We start from the raw sequence: 18547 nt of genomic DNA, 5'->3' as shown, positions 1-18547 counted from the left end.
TAAAAGGGTCTATAATGCCCTTTTCACAAGATGTAAATTAAGTCTTTGATGTCCCCAGAGTGTGTATGTGAAATTTTTGCTCAAAATACCCCACAGATATTTTTATAAAGCATGTTAATATTGTCACTTTTTGAGAGTGAGCAAAAACGCACTTTTTGTGTCTGTCCCTTTAAATGCAAATGAGCTGCTGCTCCCAGCACAGAGGGCGGAGCTTCAACAACTGTGTCCTTTTACCTCACTCACACATGCACTGAAAATTTCAAAAACCTTTAGCGTTTTATGTTCAAACCGAAGTCAGACAATGATGGAGAAACTCAAGAAGAAGTGATAACATGTAGACTGCAACAGGACATTTCTGAATGATTAGTTGATGAATTTATGTACCTTATAATAATAATAATAACTTTAATTTATATAGCGCCTTTCACAGAACCCAAGGACGCTTAACAAATAACGAGAAGGGGGAGGGGGATAAGAGGAGAGAGGTGTGAAGCCAGGGGAGCTAAAGCCCATAGGCCTCACTGAAGGGGTGTGTTTTAAGCTGGTTTTTAAAGGTTATTAGAGAGGAGGCAGAGCGGATGGCAAGAGGAAGCTTGTTCCAGAGTGACGGTGCACCAACACAGAAGGCTCTATCACCAAATGTCCGGAGCCTGGACTTAGGGACAGCGAGCAGGTCCTTGTCAGAGGACCGCAGGGACTGTGACTGAGTGTAGGGATGGAGTAGATCAGTAAGGTACTGGGGTGCAAGTCCATGGAGAGATTTGTACGTCAGGAGGAGGATTTTATATTTGATCCGGGACTTAAAGGAGCCGTATGTAAGATTGTGGCCAAAACTGGTACTGCAATCACTTTCAAATTACTGTAGAGCGGTGTATGCCCTCCCCCTCCCCCCTGACTCGAGGTTGCCAGATAGGCTGCAGGATCCAGCAGGAACGTAGGCTGCTACGTAGCTGTGGTAACTAGAGCAGAGCTGGCAACCCGGATGCCGAAACACTACTGACTTCGTGATTGGTAGATAGGTGGAGGGTGGCGCTTCAGGCCAAAACACAAGATGACAACATCAACATCAGTTGAGGGCTGCAACTTCACTTTTTAAATGACAATATCCTGGCCGGACTACTGTTGTCAGTGATATAAGTATTTGAAATGAACATGATTTCTTAATGTCTAGTGACATATCAGGGCCATTTTATGATTAATTGAAATACATTTCTTACATACAGCTCCTTTAACTGGCAGCCAGTGAAGCTTCTTCAAGATGGGAGTGATGTGAAGTCCAAGTTTTGTGTGGGTGAGCATCCTTATACTTATGTGTAGTTATCTTCTAGTCATTGATTAGCATATTCTGTCATGATAATCTATAAATCACGTTCCCGGGGGCGGGGTTTATGTAAATTCTTGGGTTCATGATGTCACTAACCCGGGAGGAATGTCATGTAGTAGTCCCTACCAGCCGTTTGTTGTAGTCCTTAAAAAATTATTTCTTTAAAAGCAAATATCTCCCTTTGCTTTGAACTTTGAGCATTGTATCTTTGCAGATGTTGTTTATGCTCAAAACAGCAACATTACACACTAACTAAAGTTAGAAAAGTGAAATCATAATCAACCACCCCTATAATTTTAACGTGAGGTTTGTGCTTAAATGACTATTTATGTATTATTTATTGATCAAATCTAGCAATTTAAAGGTAAAAAAAAAAATCAAAAAAAAAAAATCAGCTTAATAAAATAGGTATTCTGGACAAAAATAATAAATACATTTTAAAAAAGTATAATTTTAGGGCTTTGAGTAATTTTTACCCGCAAGGGAAAGATATGTTACAAAATGTGATGAAAGGATGACGGTTATATGAACCTTATTGTAAAGTGTTACCTAGAAAAATATTCCATTTTGTCAACTCAATCAGACGTCAACTCCGTCAGGTTATGTCTGATGGAGTTGACCTGTAAGCTGTTGGAGTTATTAACAAGTGCTCACAACATTCTTTATATAGCGATTTTTTGCAAATGAGGAATTATTCTAATGTTGTATCATGATTTTATTTACATATTTGGCCTGATTTATATGCCTTACAAACATCTTTACATCTACTGTCACCATGAATTCAAAATTGATTAATCTTATTTCTTTTAATGGAATGCAGTTCTTAAAAAAAAAAGAAAAAAAAAAAAAATATATATATATATATATATATATATATATATATGTTTTTTTTTTTTTTTTTTTTTACAACCTGTTCACATGACATCCCAGCAAAAGCAAATCCTGATGTAATGGACTTCATAGAGAGTGAACATGTCCAACAGCATTTCTCACTGTTTAAGTCATGCAGGTCAGGCACAAATAAAATGTACTTGATGCGGTTTAAAGACAGGCTACAGATACTTTGGAATCACATTGGGAACATTTCACACTGGTACAGGTACATAATAATGCTTATCATTACACTCAACCTAACATACGCTTCTTGTTTTCTGTGAGCTACTGCCTGCAAAATAGTGTTGCCCAGATCCGGTCCACATCTGGTACGCGTTGAATGCACATGCTGTCTGGGTGGAGACCCATAATGAGACGAACTAGGCTACTGCTAAAAGGAGAAAACAAACCACTGGAAGTAGATAAATAAAACACGGGTAACAATGGTGATAATTCATGTTTCTTCTTTAATCGGAAGCATCAGCATAACAGCATTAACAACTGCCTGCCTAACTCACATACAACTCCAGCTGATTTGCTGCACAATAAGTAATTGTCACAACTAGCCAAGCTTTCCTTAAACACACAACACTACAAATTAATAAAATAACACATTATAGTACAGACACTTCTGATTTAGCTACCATGTTTTTTTAGGACATAATAGACTCATTTTAATTAGTTTGTAAAAGGTGTCATTTTATAATTTCCCTAGTGAAAAAAAGTATACTTTATTGTATTTGAAATATATTCCCTTTTTCAATAGTACATTGCAAATATATATATATATATATATATATATATATATATATATATATATGTATATATATATATATATAAATATATTATATTAAAAGTATATTAGCATTATGCTTTTATCTATTTTCACAATACAACTTTTAACGCCCTTTAAAATAATAAAAAATTTCAACTTTAAACTAATTGTACCCATAGTATATTTTAGAAAAATATATTTTAGAAAAATATGCAGTAGCTACTTGAAGTGTATTTATTTGCACTTTACTTAAAAATATATCTTAGGCATATTGATCAACTGTGTGCTGAAAATAATCATTGTAACAATACATTGAAAATACTTTCAAAATACATTATACAATAGTATATTTTACAAAGTATAGCTAAGTAATATTTGTTTATTGATTTGCATTTGTTATTGAAGAAAAAGTGTGCAATTTGTAGTATTTGGAATAAGCCAAAGGTATTACTGAGTATTTACTTTTTACTCAAATATAATACACTTGTTATATTGCTTGAATGTTTTGAAGACACTCTTAATGGATTTGTACTGTAGGCTACTTGTAACACAAATAAAGTACACTTTAATATCACTAATCAAGCATGTAATTAGTCCCAACACAGACAAGTATAGGCTACTTGAAGTTGTTCCAATTTAGCACACAAAAGTACACTACATACCCTTTAAGGTATGCTTCACTACAATTGAGTTAATTAACTAAAATATTAGTAGCCTACAAAATTATTTGTTCCAAAATAGCACACTTCAAGTTAACTAATCATTAACACACTTGAAGTATACTGAATTAGTCTGGCTGTAAGTAGGCTATAGCCTATATTTATTTTCACCAGGGTTGGGCCGTATTCTGCTTGCATTTAAACCACTTTAACCACCAGAGTGCGTATTTTTCAGCACTGATGTCGTCAGTGCGGTGTTCCCAGTGCCTAAAATTATGGAATCATTTTCCTAAGCATTTTGTTCAGTTGATTCGGAGTTTCGAAAAGCTCTGCTTCACTTGCTGACCGTTCCAAGATGGGGGCGCATATGCGGCATCTTCTTATGAAAATGATAGAGACAGACAGGCCCAAATCAGAAACAATGACCACGCCGCTAAGCAACGCCCATTTCCGGGTATACCCGCAGTATGAGGAATGCCGACGTCAGTGTCAGCTGTTTTTACACAACATGCTCTCATGCCGGCAGGACATACTTTCACAATAACATAGAATGTGATGAGAAGAACCAGTCCTCTAGTCGACAACTGCATATCTAGTATCGACTAACCATCGGATCGGGTGGAAGCTTTAACAGTGGCACTAAGCAGGCTTTGACTCCTATGGTGGATTTCCACGCCCAGCTCTACTCGCCTTCAATCGGATGAAATCGTACTGGCAGCCGTTCAGATAAGGTGCGTGTTCCCTTCTCACTGCGGTCATTTTTCTGTTTTATTTGTTATCTACGTTGATATACTGTATTTGCTCGTAGTGGTTTGATCATGTGAGTTGATGTGTTTTTGACTTTGTTTACATTCCCGGGTCATTCTACACTTTCAGTGGCAGATGTTTTCACTCACATTGATATGGAAAAACTGATATAAACTCTGTTGTGAACATACAAAACAAATTAATGCTTAATTTTTTGCAATATGCACATGTTTTTTACATTTTGAAAGTCTATAATGAAGAGAATGTAAATACGTATTTTTCTTATAATGCAGCCAGGGACACATTTTGACATTTAAAACTTAGCAATTTGTTGTTAAATATAGTGTCTTTGACAATGAAATAAGTGGAATTTATTTAACATTATTTTACAATTTGCATGTAAATATTTTGTATGAATAGGCTACTTTTTGAAAGAATCATGTATGTTCACCAGTGTTACTCTCTTATGTTATTTGTGATTGGTTGTTAATCAAATTGTCTTAGAAAGTATCCATAATTAAATGAAGAACACCATGTGAACCACTGACAAAAGAACAAGACAGCCAATGATACATACTATTTTTTGTTTCAAAACTACAATTATTTAATTTGACCTAAAAAGATTTATTAATATAGCAGAGAATTTTGATTGAGAAAAATAAAATTAGATGGAAATGTGACGCAGTTGAAGAATGCCCCCCGTGACTATCAGAGGAAGATAACGTACGTTACACACCATATCACATGTCTGGCAATTCCACTGTTTATCTTAGTATATATTGTGAGTTTATTAATTATCACTTTTGTATCCATCCTCTTTTGGTTAGGTGCTGTTCTTATTAAACATACTAATTTGAGATTGCTTATTTGACATTTTAATGTGCTGATTTTCCCTGATCAAGTGTGTATGAAATGTATCACATCTTTTGAAGCATTTTCCACGATAGCTTTGCCAATTGATTGGTCCAAAGAACAAAACAACAACATCAACAACAACAATTAATGTTAATGCAACCTTCTTGTCTGTGTGATAAGAACAATTCAAGCAGATGATGTTAACACTTTTGTGGCTTTTTAAAGGTTTGAAGGTCAGACACAGGTAATGATGGCCTTTAGGTAATGTGACACTCCCTTGCTACAAAATGACTGATACTGATGTGGCCAAAACTGTCAAGGCAAATAATGATCTCTTATAATCTTTAATGATTCATGAACTCTTGCCTAATGCAGGCTGTATATAGATGTCTTACGCTTACTCTCACTTGATTTTAATGATAAGAAGGGGATTAATCTCTTTTTTTTTTTGTCTAATATGATTATCAATTAGTTAAGCTTTACTGATGCTAGTTAGTAGGGTCTTGTAGGTTTGTTTGCCTTGGTTCAGAACATGCTGGATGAAAAGATCCACATGCTCAATATAATTACTGTGTACACACACACACACACACACACACACACACACACACACACACACACACACACACACACACACACACACACACACACACACACACACACACACACACACACACACACACACACACACACATAAACTCTTTCCTCTGCTGTTCTTGGCTTTCTCCGATATCTGATCTCCATAGATAATTCATGCTTTGGCCTCTCTGGTAGGGTTTGTGATGGTTGGGTGTGGTTTGTGCAGTAGTCTGGGCAAGCCAGAGGGTGTCTGTGCATGGCAAAGAAATGTCCCAGTTGTGCTATCAGTGCGTAGAGACATTTGGTCAAAATGTTTTATGTTCTGTTGCGTTGGCAACCTTTTAGTTTGGTTCCAAAACCAAGTGAGCTGCATACCTAGCATTTGAAGTTATCATTGTAAGACAGGTATTTAGCATCTTTGACAATAGGGGAAGGCGTTATGATCAATATCATAATGACAACAATAGTTTTTTTTTTTCTGGAAATAATTTTGAGACTCCAAAATGTTTGATATTCGTGAAATTTCACAATTCTTAAATAAACCTCAAGAAACATTAAAATAAGCTTCATGCTTCTTTTTTATATCATATGTTTGTGTACAAATCACATCATACTAATTCATTCGAAATAGCCACTTTTAGGCCTAATGCATGGATCCAATATTGGCACATTTGTTTTTTCCCCACTCAGTTTTACTGTAGGATTAAAGGGATTTAATCTAATTTACTACACTTTGAAATACATTTTTTTTGAAAGTACACATTGATGGCCTAAGACACGAAGCGAGCGGTTTGTGTGAGAAAATGAACAGTATTTATATCGTTTTTACCTCTTATACGCAGCCATGTCGAAGTGATCTGATCTGACGTGTACGCAGACTGGTGCATAGATATATACACTAGATGTCGCCTTTAAGACATTCGTTCCAATGAACTGCCGTAGACAAGGCGACATCTAGTGTGTATATATCTATGCACCAGTCTGCATACACGTCAGATCAGATCACTTCGACATGGCTGCGTATAAAAGGTAAAAACGATATAAATACTGTTCGTTTTCTCACACGAACCGCTCGTTTCGTGTCTTGGGCCATCAATGTGTACTTACGATGGGGAATTGTTTAATTTGGACGACGGGGAATTGTTTTAATTTGGACTCTGTGCTTGTGTTTTGAGATAATGACCATCGACCTGCATTATATGACTGACAGACAAGAACGGTTTGACCTAAAAATATCAAAATTGAAACTACTGCGGAAAAAAAGACACCTACATCTTGGATGCCCTTGAGGTAAGCTAAAACATACCAAACATTTATTTCAAAGTGAACTATCCCTTTAAGTGAGTTACCATTTTTGTATATTAAGTCTGTATACAAACTAAGCGTTACAATACAAACTTCCTACACTTATAATTAGTTGTGTATTTAGAGTTGGGAATTTTTCCTGCTTATTGAAAGTAAGAGCAAGTTGCGTTCATTTTCCTATACGGTAGCGGACATCAGCTCAGCTAATGGACAAAGAAGTGTTCATTTTGAATACAGATTTCTATGGCCTTTTACAGTTATTTATTGTGGTTATGTAATTATGTTGTATTTTGATGTTTATTAGATGGTTTTCATTAATGAGTTCACAGTATTTCCTGGCTGCCGTTAAGATAGCAACATATTTTCATATTTTAACAACATGAAAGTTGTTAAAATAAATTTCAACAATATATCAAATACTTAATTGTTAATTCCTGTGTGTTCTAACATGCTAGTAAAAAGTTAGCATCTGAAGACGCTGGTCTATGAGAAGGCATCAGAAAAAAAAGAAGAAGTGCTTTAAAATTTATTAAAAATATAAATGTAAAATAACAATAACAAAACAAAACATGGTTTTCTTGCATTGCCGGGTTATTGGTTTGCATGTAAACTGGTAAGATGGGTAATTTCAATAAGCTGATTTTTGGTAGTTATTAGTGTAATTGTGTGCATGTATAGGTTATCATTGAAGGAAAATTTCATTCAAAAATGTCAAGCCATCAATCCATGACCTCAAACATAACAGAGTTTGGGTGATGCAACAAAGCAATAACACAAAGCAAACAAGTAAATCAATTAAAGAATGGATGAAAAAGACTAATGTTTTGGAATGGCTAAGTTAGAGTCCTGACCATAGGCTAACTGAGATGAGGTGACATGACCTGATATTTGATTGGTAGAGGGCAATAGTCCAAAATTCACCCTCATTGTTGTGATAGTCTTATAAGCAGCCACAGAAAATGTTGGTTGGTTGTTGCTGCAAAAGGAAGACCTACAAGTTACTATATTAACTATTCTCACATTTTTTGATGTGGGGTTGTGTGCATTATTTGCACAGTGGCTTAATTATTGTGACTTGTTTGTTCAGACAAACTATGCAAACTTTACTTGATGCAGCTTTGTTGCCCCATCGTCTGCAGGTGATTTGTTCAGATAGAGCAAGTCAATCCACAAAGGTAGCAACATAAAATAAGGAAAATGAGCACCTGCAGGTTCTTTACATATTGCATGCACTTTGTTCCCCCAGCAGTTCATGGGCCATTAAATATGTACAACAAAGGCCATAACCATGTAAGATTCAGTCTTTTCACTAGACCTTTCTCTTCCTGAAGAAAGACAAGATTTCTGTGTGATTTTCAAAACGGTCACCTTTTAGCTCTTCTACCAGCCCAAGAGGTGCAGGCAAGGGCAAAAAAAGAGATAGCAGGAGACAAAGTTATGGTATAAAAAAATTAGGAGACTATATTGAACATTTTTATTTGCATCGTTCTCTGTGTCTGTTTAGATGAAAGATGGAAGATGGATTTTAAATCCACATATCTGTTGAAAAGCATAGATGACTTTGAAGCTATAAGCGGATATGTTCAGAGCCATCGCTTTATGGGCAGAAGTGTAGCTGGTCCTTTGATGGAAAAACCTGCCTCTACCTACATTTCTGCAAAACTCGACAAGCATACCTACACACAATTCAATGCAATTTCCAACTGAAATGAACACCATCGGCAGTAAAATACCAACACGTTTTATACACAAAGTCTGAAATTTAACATGATCATCTCACAGTGTTTGCTGCTACGACCTATGTGTACTGACTAGCCAATAAAAATGCAACATGAAATTGCATATTGATCAACGCGACATGGTGCTAAAACTTAAAACTACTTACCACAAGCTCCACTTACAAAATTGGCATGCCAAGTTGGCCTCTTTTCCCTAGCCATGACCGCATCCATATTCTCCTATTTTGCTTCCTTCTCTATTTTCAGTACACATAAAAACCACAATGCTAAAGTGCAATTCATCTTGCTCTATTTGTCTGTCACTAGCACATACTGATGACGTTTTATTCTTCTATACTAACTTGCGTCGTAGCTAGGCTAAATGCCTCCAAATATTCTGTTTCTCCCCCCAATATTCAGATTGGTAGTCGACTGAATATTTTGACATTTGATCCCCCATTCAGAAAATTTGGTGACATTTTTGCCAACAGCTACTGAGGTTCACTATGGACTAAACCATTTGAGAAGGCCAGAGAGGTGTGTGTGATGAGGTTGAGAATGAAGCCGTGAAGTTCATTTGCATTAGGGAAGTCAACATAATTTGTTTAAATGCTTCTGTGGTGCTTTGCAAGCTGAAAGAAAAAATGGGATTGATTTTTTTTTCTTTGTCTCAATAAGATTGAAAACTAGCCAATGTACAATTTTCTGTTATGCTCTTTTTGCAGTGTCTTAATAACATAGTTCACCTAAAAATGAACGTTCTGTTATGCATACTCATGCCATTTAGAACACTTTTCCCCCTCATCGCTCTTTTCCATAAAGTGATTGTCACGGTCCAAAACTGAGTTTTATTTTTTTTGACTAAAGTTGTTTATGGATGTATAGATTATAATCTATAAAAATAAATTAATAAAAAAAAGTTTGGGAGATAATGTGATGAAATGAACATCATCTGAGATGATGTGGATTTTAGTTGTGTGTGATATAATGATCTTGTGACTATGAGACTATGATACTTCTTTTTTTAGAGGCTGGAGGGTGCATCATCTCTGATACAAATCAGATCTCAGACAATTTCAGACAGTACAGTGGAAACAAAGCTGTAAGAGCTGTGTGATATGTAACACCTCAGTTGAAGGTGACTTGGGGGTGCCACCTCTAATGGTTTGTCAGTGTTTTCACCTTTAGCAAGACTGGCTTACACCACGTCTACACTGGACGTGACGCTTCGCTCCTCGCCGCACCAGCTAGAAGCTGTCTACTGGACGTGACAAAGCGACCTTTGCAAATCCATTTGTCCTTCCTATGAGAAGTATCGCAAGTGCTTGGAGTACGTCACAAATAGAACTAGACATCAGTTTACTGTCAGGGATTTGTCGTGTCGCGTTGCATCACGCCGCTCGCGTCCGGTGTAGACACGGTGTTACATTTTAAAAGAACTCAGTAGTATTCGTTGTTCCTTTAGTGAGTTTTTCTCTTTTGATGAAAATGTTCTTTAATTAGTCAGTATTACATTGTCACATTGACACAGATCATCATAATTTGTCCATTGACAAAACATGCCTTTCAGCAAAACATGCTTATTGTACGTTTCAAACACTTTAAAAGTGAAATGTCCAGTGAGTGGCACTAAAAGTGTCATCAGTTTTACCTGAAACAGATGAACATGAATCTGGCAATGTTATATTTCGTTGGTTGCTATAAGTATTGTGGTAGTCCGGAAAGGACATATCCAGTGAGTGTCACTAAAAGGTTAATGCACTGTCACATTTGAAAATAATGTACCACCTTCACTAAACCCTACCCTAAACCTAACCTATAACAAAAGCAAATGTAAGATAAAAGTGCATTTGTTGAAGCAACCATGTCATGGCATGGCATGTAGCTCTTTTATTGTGACTTGTGCCTCACATGCATACTCAAGTGGTTTGGATTGCAAGTGCAATGCTGTACTAGTTAGTTAGTTAGTTAGTTTCAGTTTATTGTCCCCTAAGGGAAACTTGTCTTACAGCGAGGTAAACATACAGGTAACACAACAAGTAAACACCACATACACATACGAATAAACAACACAAACTACTAATTAAAAACTGTTACTCTACTACTCATCTAGGTCAAAGAATTGTGCAAATTTAGCAACCGAATTGCACTAGGTATAAAAGAGTTCTTTGTCCTATTGGACTTAAAACAAGGGATTCTGAATCTCCGGCCTGAGGGGAGGACCTCAAAAGAACAATGAAGGGGGTGATTTACACAGTCCAATATGGCATCTGCTTTCCTCATAACCTGCCTCTCATAAATATTTGTCAAGGAAACCTGTGGACAGCCTATTATCTTCCCAGCCACCTTCACAATGTGGCTGAGGTTATTTTTCTCCCTCAGACTGATGCCCCCATACCAGGCAATAAAAGCAAAAGTAAGGACAGATTCAATAAAAGATTTATAAAATAAAGACAGAATAACCGTATCAACATTAAAAGAGTTAAGCTTCCTTAGAAAGTACAATCGTTGTTGTCCCTAGGTGAGCGACCACTAGGTGAGCGACCAAGCAATTTCACTATATATATTAGCTTGTAAATCATGCATTATGGTGAAAGTGTTTTGATGTCACACTCACAACATAGTATTGGGCAAGGAGCTGCATGGAATTAAAGGAACACTCCACTTTTTTGGGAAATAGGCTCATTTTCCAACTCCCCTAGAGTTAAACAGTTGAGTTTTATCTCCGGGTCTGGCGGTAGCACTTTTAGCATAGCTTAGCATAGATCATTGAATCTGATTAGACCGTTAGCATCTCTCTCAAAAAAATGACCAAAGAGTTTTGATATTTTTCCCATTTAAAACTTGACTCTTCTGTAGTTACATGTACATCGTGTACTAAGACCGACGGAAAATGAAAAGTTGAAAAAGATTCAGAAGACATTTACTTTGGTGCAGATCCTGAACCGTATCTATTTTGAATCGGCTGCAACTACACAAACTTAGTGCCGGTCACGTTGGAAGCTACCTAGCTGGGGACTATTTTCAGGCGCTGCGTAATATCATTGCGCCTGCTGCACCCATGGTGTGGCAGCAAAGTTCCTTGATTTATTATTTATTATTTTTGTAGAAATATTCCTCATTATTGCTATCATTATCAGCATGCCTTAGGCCAACCTTTTAACCTTTCACACCTGTAATGGAAGACAAACTATTTTCTGTGACAGAAGGAATGTAACCGTCAAAAAAGTTGTGGTGAGAGTTTCAAAGAAGCATAAAAAAAAAGTAAAAACACATGCGTCAAACAAGTCAAGACGAGGAAGAACTTGTTATTAAGGGCGTGATGTAAAGTGGAGATTAACTAATTACAGTTGCCGAGCAACATCACAATTTGCCATATAATACAGAATATCCATAATTTAAATGTGTCACAGAAATGTAAATGAATAATCTAATCTTTTGGTTTGCATCCATACATTTTCAAATAAAAAGTAAATAAATAATCAAGTTTAAGTATTCAATTGAAAAAAGATGTGAATTCATTTTATTATAAAAAATAGGAATGCTTATACAATATAATATTTTTTTGAGGGCTTACCAATTATGATTATATTGCTACTTTTACAGGTTACAGTATACAGGCTACTGCATGTATAACATACTGTCTTTTTTCAGAATATATTTTAAAGATAATTTTGCAAAATCCAAATAAGCTTTACAAATCTTTATTGGAAAGGGTTTATACAATGTGTTTTTATTTTTTTATTTTTTTTATTTTTAAGCTTGTTCAATGAACCATAAACAATTATTGCACATGCTTCTGTGGAACAGTCCTTAAGACACTGACTAAGACTATGCTCTCTCTGTCAGTGCAAATCTGATTATGTGTGTATCCGATCTGAATCTCCACACTATATCCCAACTGTTCAGATTTGATTATGTGACCCGTCCGTGGCTCGTTTTCGTTTTCCGGAATATGTGCGTTGGTTTCCATGGCAATGACGTTGGGTTGATAGGACTGTGACAAAAACAACATGGAGGTGTTTGCAATGTTGTCTTCGAATATGACAGTATGATGAGTAGCTGCAGCACTGGACTACTAATGAAGCAACGAGCTATGACATGCATGAACCAAGCCATATTGCATGACTACAAGCGTGATATTGCTCATATATATTTATTATACACTCACTAGCCACTTTATTAGGTACACCTATCAGGTTTGACTTCCTTTTGCCTTCAGAACTTTAATTCTTCATGGCATAGATAGATTCAACAAGGTGCTGGAAACATTTCTTAGCAATTTTGGTCCATATTGACATAACAACATCACATAGTTGCTGCAGATTTGTCAGCTGCACATCCATGATGCGAATCTCCAATTCCACCACATCCAAAGGTGCTCTATTGGATTGAGAGCTGGTGACTGGGAAGGCCATTTGAGTAGAGAAGGCCATTGTTACTTTCAAGAAAACAGTTTGAGATGATTTGAGCTTTTTGACATGGTGCGTTATCCTGCTGGAAGAAGCCATCAGACGATGGGTACACAGTGGTCATAAAATGGCTACTAAATTAGTACGTCCCTCAGTAAAATGTCCCTCACACTATTACACCACCAGCATCCTGAACTGTTGATACAAGGTAGGATGGATCCATACTTTCATGTTTATGCCAAATTCTGACACTATCTGAATGTCGCAGCAGAAATGAGACTCATAAACCAGGCAACATTTTTCCAATCTTCTATTGTCCAATTTTGGTGAGCCTGTGTGAATTGTTGCTTTAAAACCATTGTTCTTAGCTGACAGGAGTGGCATCGGTGTGGTCTTCTGCTGCTGTAGCCGTGTTGTCCGTTCAGAGATGCTCTTCCTCTGCATATTCGTTTGGTTATATGAGTTACTGTTGCCTTTCTATGAGCTTGATCCAGTCTGGCCTCCTAAGACCTCTGGCATCAACAAGGCATTTTCACCCACACAACTGCCGCTCACTGGATATTTTCTCTTTTTCAAACCATTCTCTGTAAACCCTAGAGATTTTGTTGTGTTTGAAAATCCCAGTAGATCAGCAGTTTCTCAGTCACTTATCACCTTTCTTCAGCAGATTGTCTTGACCATGTCTACATGCCTAAATTGCTGAGTTGCTGCCATGTACTTGCTGATCATTCATTCATTCATTCATTCATTCATTCATTCATTCATTCATTCATTCATTCATTCATTCATTCATTCATTCATTCATTCATTCATTCATTCATTCATTCTTTCATTCATTCATTCTTTCATTCATTCATTCTTTCATTCATTCTTTCTTTCATTCTTTCTTTCATTCATTCTTTCATTATTTCATTCTAATTTAAGTGAACTTAAAACAATCTTCACATGAACTCATTATAATAAATGTCACATTTACCTATGCCCTTAATATCATCGCCTATTTTTTTTTTCTATTGGCCCTGTCAAACAAGTTCAGATTTTTTTTTTGCCCTGTCATAATACACAACAAGTTATTTATTTTTTATTTTTTTGACCATGTAACCTTGTAAACAGTGCTTTAAGATTTTTAGGTAGGTCTAATAGGTAGGATATAGTATACATACATTTAATAAAGTTATCAAACACTTCACAGTCTTTATTGCATAAACTGTAATTTAAATATAGATTAATCCTCATTAAAGCTACAAAAGTTATTCAGTCAAGAGCAGTGAGTGATTTTCTCTTTTTCTTTTGTTCTTTGATTATCCTTAAAGTCCCTATGAAATCGAAATTTAAGTTTTTTTGTTTTTAGTATGAATATGTTAGCCTTACTGTTATCTATAAGCTAGTGTGCTCCAAAACAATGACACAATTCGCATTTAGAAGATATAAATTCAAAACGTACAGTCTCTCACTTCCGCCAATATGGATCAACGATTTGGATGACATCACTCTGCACTTCAGCTTCTCATCAGATTTTCTGTCCAATCAAATGCTCTCTAGAATCTGAAGTGTTCCATCCCCTACATTACAAATAGATGCTGAAGCTGTGGCTAAAATGTAACTCATTTAAGACTGCTTGCGAGGATACTTGACAAAACGAGCATTTTTTTTTCATAATTTTGTGTGTTTTTGTCCGTTCAAGCACTGTCTGAAGCGGTTTTCTGTGCACACGAGTGTGTGCGTGTCACACAGACAGGAGATTCACAAATGCGCCAATACCGCACTGAGTTTTCTTTTGTGTCTTATTGCGAAAGGTTTAAAAGCATTTGCATAAATAAGATCGTGGTCATATGATGTAACGTAAGCCAAAGGATGACGGGGAAAAAACGGATGCTGTGCTATTTTTAATACGTTAAACTAAAAAAAATTATCGCGTGCGACGTGCGTTAACACGTTAATTTTGACAGCCGTATTTTATATCGAGTGTGTGTATAATATATATATATATATATATATATATATATATATATATATATATATATATATATATACTCACCTAAAGGATTATTAGGAACACCATACTAATACTGTGTTTGACCCCCTTTCGCCTTCAGAACTGCCTTAATTCTATGTAGCATTGATTCAACAAGGTGCTGAAAGCATTCTTTAGAAAGGCCTGTTGTTGGCCCATATTGATAGGATAGCATCTTGCAGTTGATGGAGATTTGTGGGATGCACATCCAGGGCACGAAGCTCCCGTTCCACCACATCCCAAAGATGCTCTATTGGGTTGAGATCTGGTGACTGTGGGGGCCATTTTAGTACAGTGAACTCATTGTCATGTTCAAGAAACCAATTTGAAATGATTCGAGCTTTGTGACATGGTGCATTATCCTGCTGGAAGTAGCCATCAGAGGATGGGTACATGGTGGTCATAAAAGGATGGACATGGTCAGAAACAATGCTCAGGTAGGCCGTGGCATTTAAACGATGCCCAATTGGCACTAAGGGGCCTAAAGTGTGCCAAGAAAACATCCCCCACACAATTACACCACCACCACCAGCCTGCACAGTGGTAACAAGGCATGATGGATCCATGTTCTCATTCTGTTTACGCCAAATTCTGACTCTACCATCTGAATGTCTCAACAGAAATCGAGACTCATCAGACCAGGCAACATTTTTCCAGTCTTCAACTGTCCAATTTTGGTGAGCTCGTGCAAATTGTAGCCTCTTTTTCCTATTTGTAGTGGAGATGAGTGGTACCCGGTGGGGTCTTCTGCTGTTGTAGCCCATCCGCCTCAAGGTTGTGCGTGTTGTGGCTTCACAAATGCTTTGCTGCATACCTCGGTTGTAACGAGTGGTTATTTAAGTCAAAGTTGCTCTTCTATTAGCTTGAATCAGTCGGCCCATTCTCCTCTGACCTCTAGCATCAACAAGGCATTTTCGCCCACAGGACTGCCGCATACTGGATGTTTTTCCCTTTTCACACCATTCTTTGTAAACCCTAGAAATGGTTGTGTGTGAAAATCCCAGTAACTGAGCAGATTGTGAAATACTCAGACCGGCCCGTCTGGCACCAACAACCATGCCACGCTCAAAATTGCTTAAATCACCTTTCTTTCCCATTCTGACATTCAGTTTGGAGTTCAGGAGATTGTCTTGACCAGGACCACACCCCTAAATGCATTGAAGCAACTGCCATGTGATTGGTTGATTAGATAATTGCATTAATGAGAAATTGAACAGGTTTTTCCTAATAATCCTTTAGGTGAGTGTATATATATATATAATAGTGTGTGTGTGTGTGTGTGTGTAATATAACTCAGCAGTTGGGTGTGGGTAGGCAGGGAGGACTGTTAAACCATCATTAACATTTTCCTTAGTGTTATTTCTGACACATTATCAGTGAGTATGCAATGTATCATACTTATAAGCAAACTGTATATGTCTGTCATTCTGTCTTATTATAGTCGATCTTTGACAGACATTATTTGATGTCTCATGCATGTGTCCATGTGCACCACCTGATCATGTGTCATTTTATAAACATGGGTGTGCCTGGGAGTTTGACTGCAAACACATTCACTCACTTGGTTCAACAGACAGTACAAATGCAAATAGTGAGGGAAAGCAAACGTGAGTCTTAGCGGTAGATAAATAGCTATAGTAGTTGTATCCATCTTATTTTGCAATGTGGAAGTAAGCTGTTTTTTTTTATGTGCAAGACTTCTGATTCACAGGTAAATAACTAAGAATAACAAAGTGCTGTAAAACTTTGGTAAAACTATTTTTGTGCTACAAACCGGTGTGTTTATTATGAAATTAAAATAATATGATAACATTTGAAAATTTGCAATATAAAGCAGTATAATGGTATGTTTTACTATTGTAAAATGTATGGTATGTTTTTTTTTTCAGGTAAAATTGTGATAAATTGAATGACAGACACATTCAAGTTACAAATGGCTGTGCCCGCTCTTTCGTGAAAAATAAGGTGGATAGTCTTATATCTTTAATCATTCAATCCACTGGGTTGCACAGCATCACTTTTTTTTTAATGACTCAGCAGGATAAAAGAGAACTTCCTGGAATATTTGCATGACTGCATTCTTTGTCACATGTGCTCTTGTCTATATAGACTTACAATAAAGGAGATACCTGAACCATGTCTGCAGACTATCGTAGATATTTAGGGGTTGGCTCTCAAAATCGATGTACATCATCTAATGTCATTATATTTGGGCACACAATGGTTCAGTGTACACCGCACAGTGTATACGTCTGTTCATTCATTCTTGTCAAAGTTACCCGCCGAATTGACAACACGCTGACGTCAGATGCACGTCCGTTTACAAACCAATCAATGTCAAGATGCAGCCCACATAGATGATGACGACAGGACGCGAGAACGTCATGTAAAGTTCTTTAGTGCGCTCGCATAATTGCAATGTGAAACCAAACCAAAACTAACCGAATGTATGCATCAAAACATGACCTTTGGTTCAGACCTTGGTGCGGACTTTCAGGTGTGAAAACGCTTGGTTCCTTTAAAGTCGCGTTGGATTTCGTCTGTGGCGTAAAGTTTGGACTTTGCCGTCGGTCCATCTATTCCTTTTTTCCATCGTGGAGTTTGTTTGTGGTGTAAACTGTGTGAGTTTACACAGCTTTTTTTTTTTTTAAATGGCGGGTGCTGTTTCGTATACCTGTTGCATGTGTTCGACCAATCAGCCTACACTTACGTCACTGATAGTTCCTACTGTACTGGGTTCGACCCTACTTTACTTAGGAGCTAATTTAGTTCGACCAAAAGGCATTCCTAGATATAAATATTTTCCCAGTTCCTGTGGTATGAAAACGCCAAAAGTGGGTAGTCCGCCATTAGTTCTAGGAACTATGGAAAAGTTCCTTTCGGTGCGAAAGCCCCTGTTGTCCCTTCTTGTCTTGGCCGGTGTTGCAAAATGTAAAGTAATGTGAAGCTGCTGCCCACTGACTGCTGTGTTGCCTATATCTACAGCAGAATCTCTAACAGTTGATACATTTCTACTTTTGCATGGCATACCGTCATACCACCTAGTCCTATAATGGATGATTGTAAAATTCATGTACCATAGTATTTAAAAAATACCAAAGATACTAATGTCCTAAAGATCTATATAATACCATAATACATTATGTTACTGATTACTTGATGAGAACCTTGGATGATGCGAAGAATTACCTTAAAAGGCTGTGTAAGCAAGACAACCCAGAAATGTTGATGAACTAAAACTGCTTTGTTGGAAGGAACGGTCTAATTCACCCTCAGTGTTGTGCAA

General features: G+C 36.8%; 1 protein-coding gene across 6 annotated transcripts in view; it reads left to right on the top strand.

Annotated features, from left to right (window-relative positions):
- Positions 1-4077: 4077 nt before the first annotated feature.
- Positions 4078-18547, top strand: part of ccser2b (coiled-coil serine-rich protein 2b) — a 435236-nt gene continuing 420766 nt past the window's right edge. For all 6 annotated transcript variants that reach the window (XR_014201002.1, XR_014201003.1, XM_082151401.1 and 3 more), the window contains exon 1: positions 4078-4362. The gene's annotated coding sequence lies outside the window, so the exon portion shown is untranslated. The remainder of the gene's footprint in view (positions 4363-18547) is intronic.

Source organism: Leuciscus leuciscus (genome assembly GCF_965113295.1).
Source record: "Leuciscus leuciscus genome assembly, chromosome: 21".
Taxonomy (NCBI): domain Eukaryota; kingdom Metazoa; phylum Chordata; class Actinopteri; order Cypriniformes; family Leuciscidae; genus Leuciscus; species Leuciscus leuciscus.
Note: the sequence above shows the minus strand (reverse complement) of the source record. Positions and strands in the feature narration are given on the sequence as shown.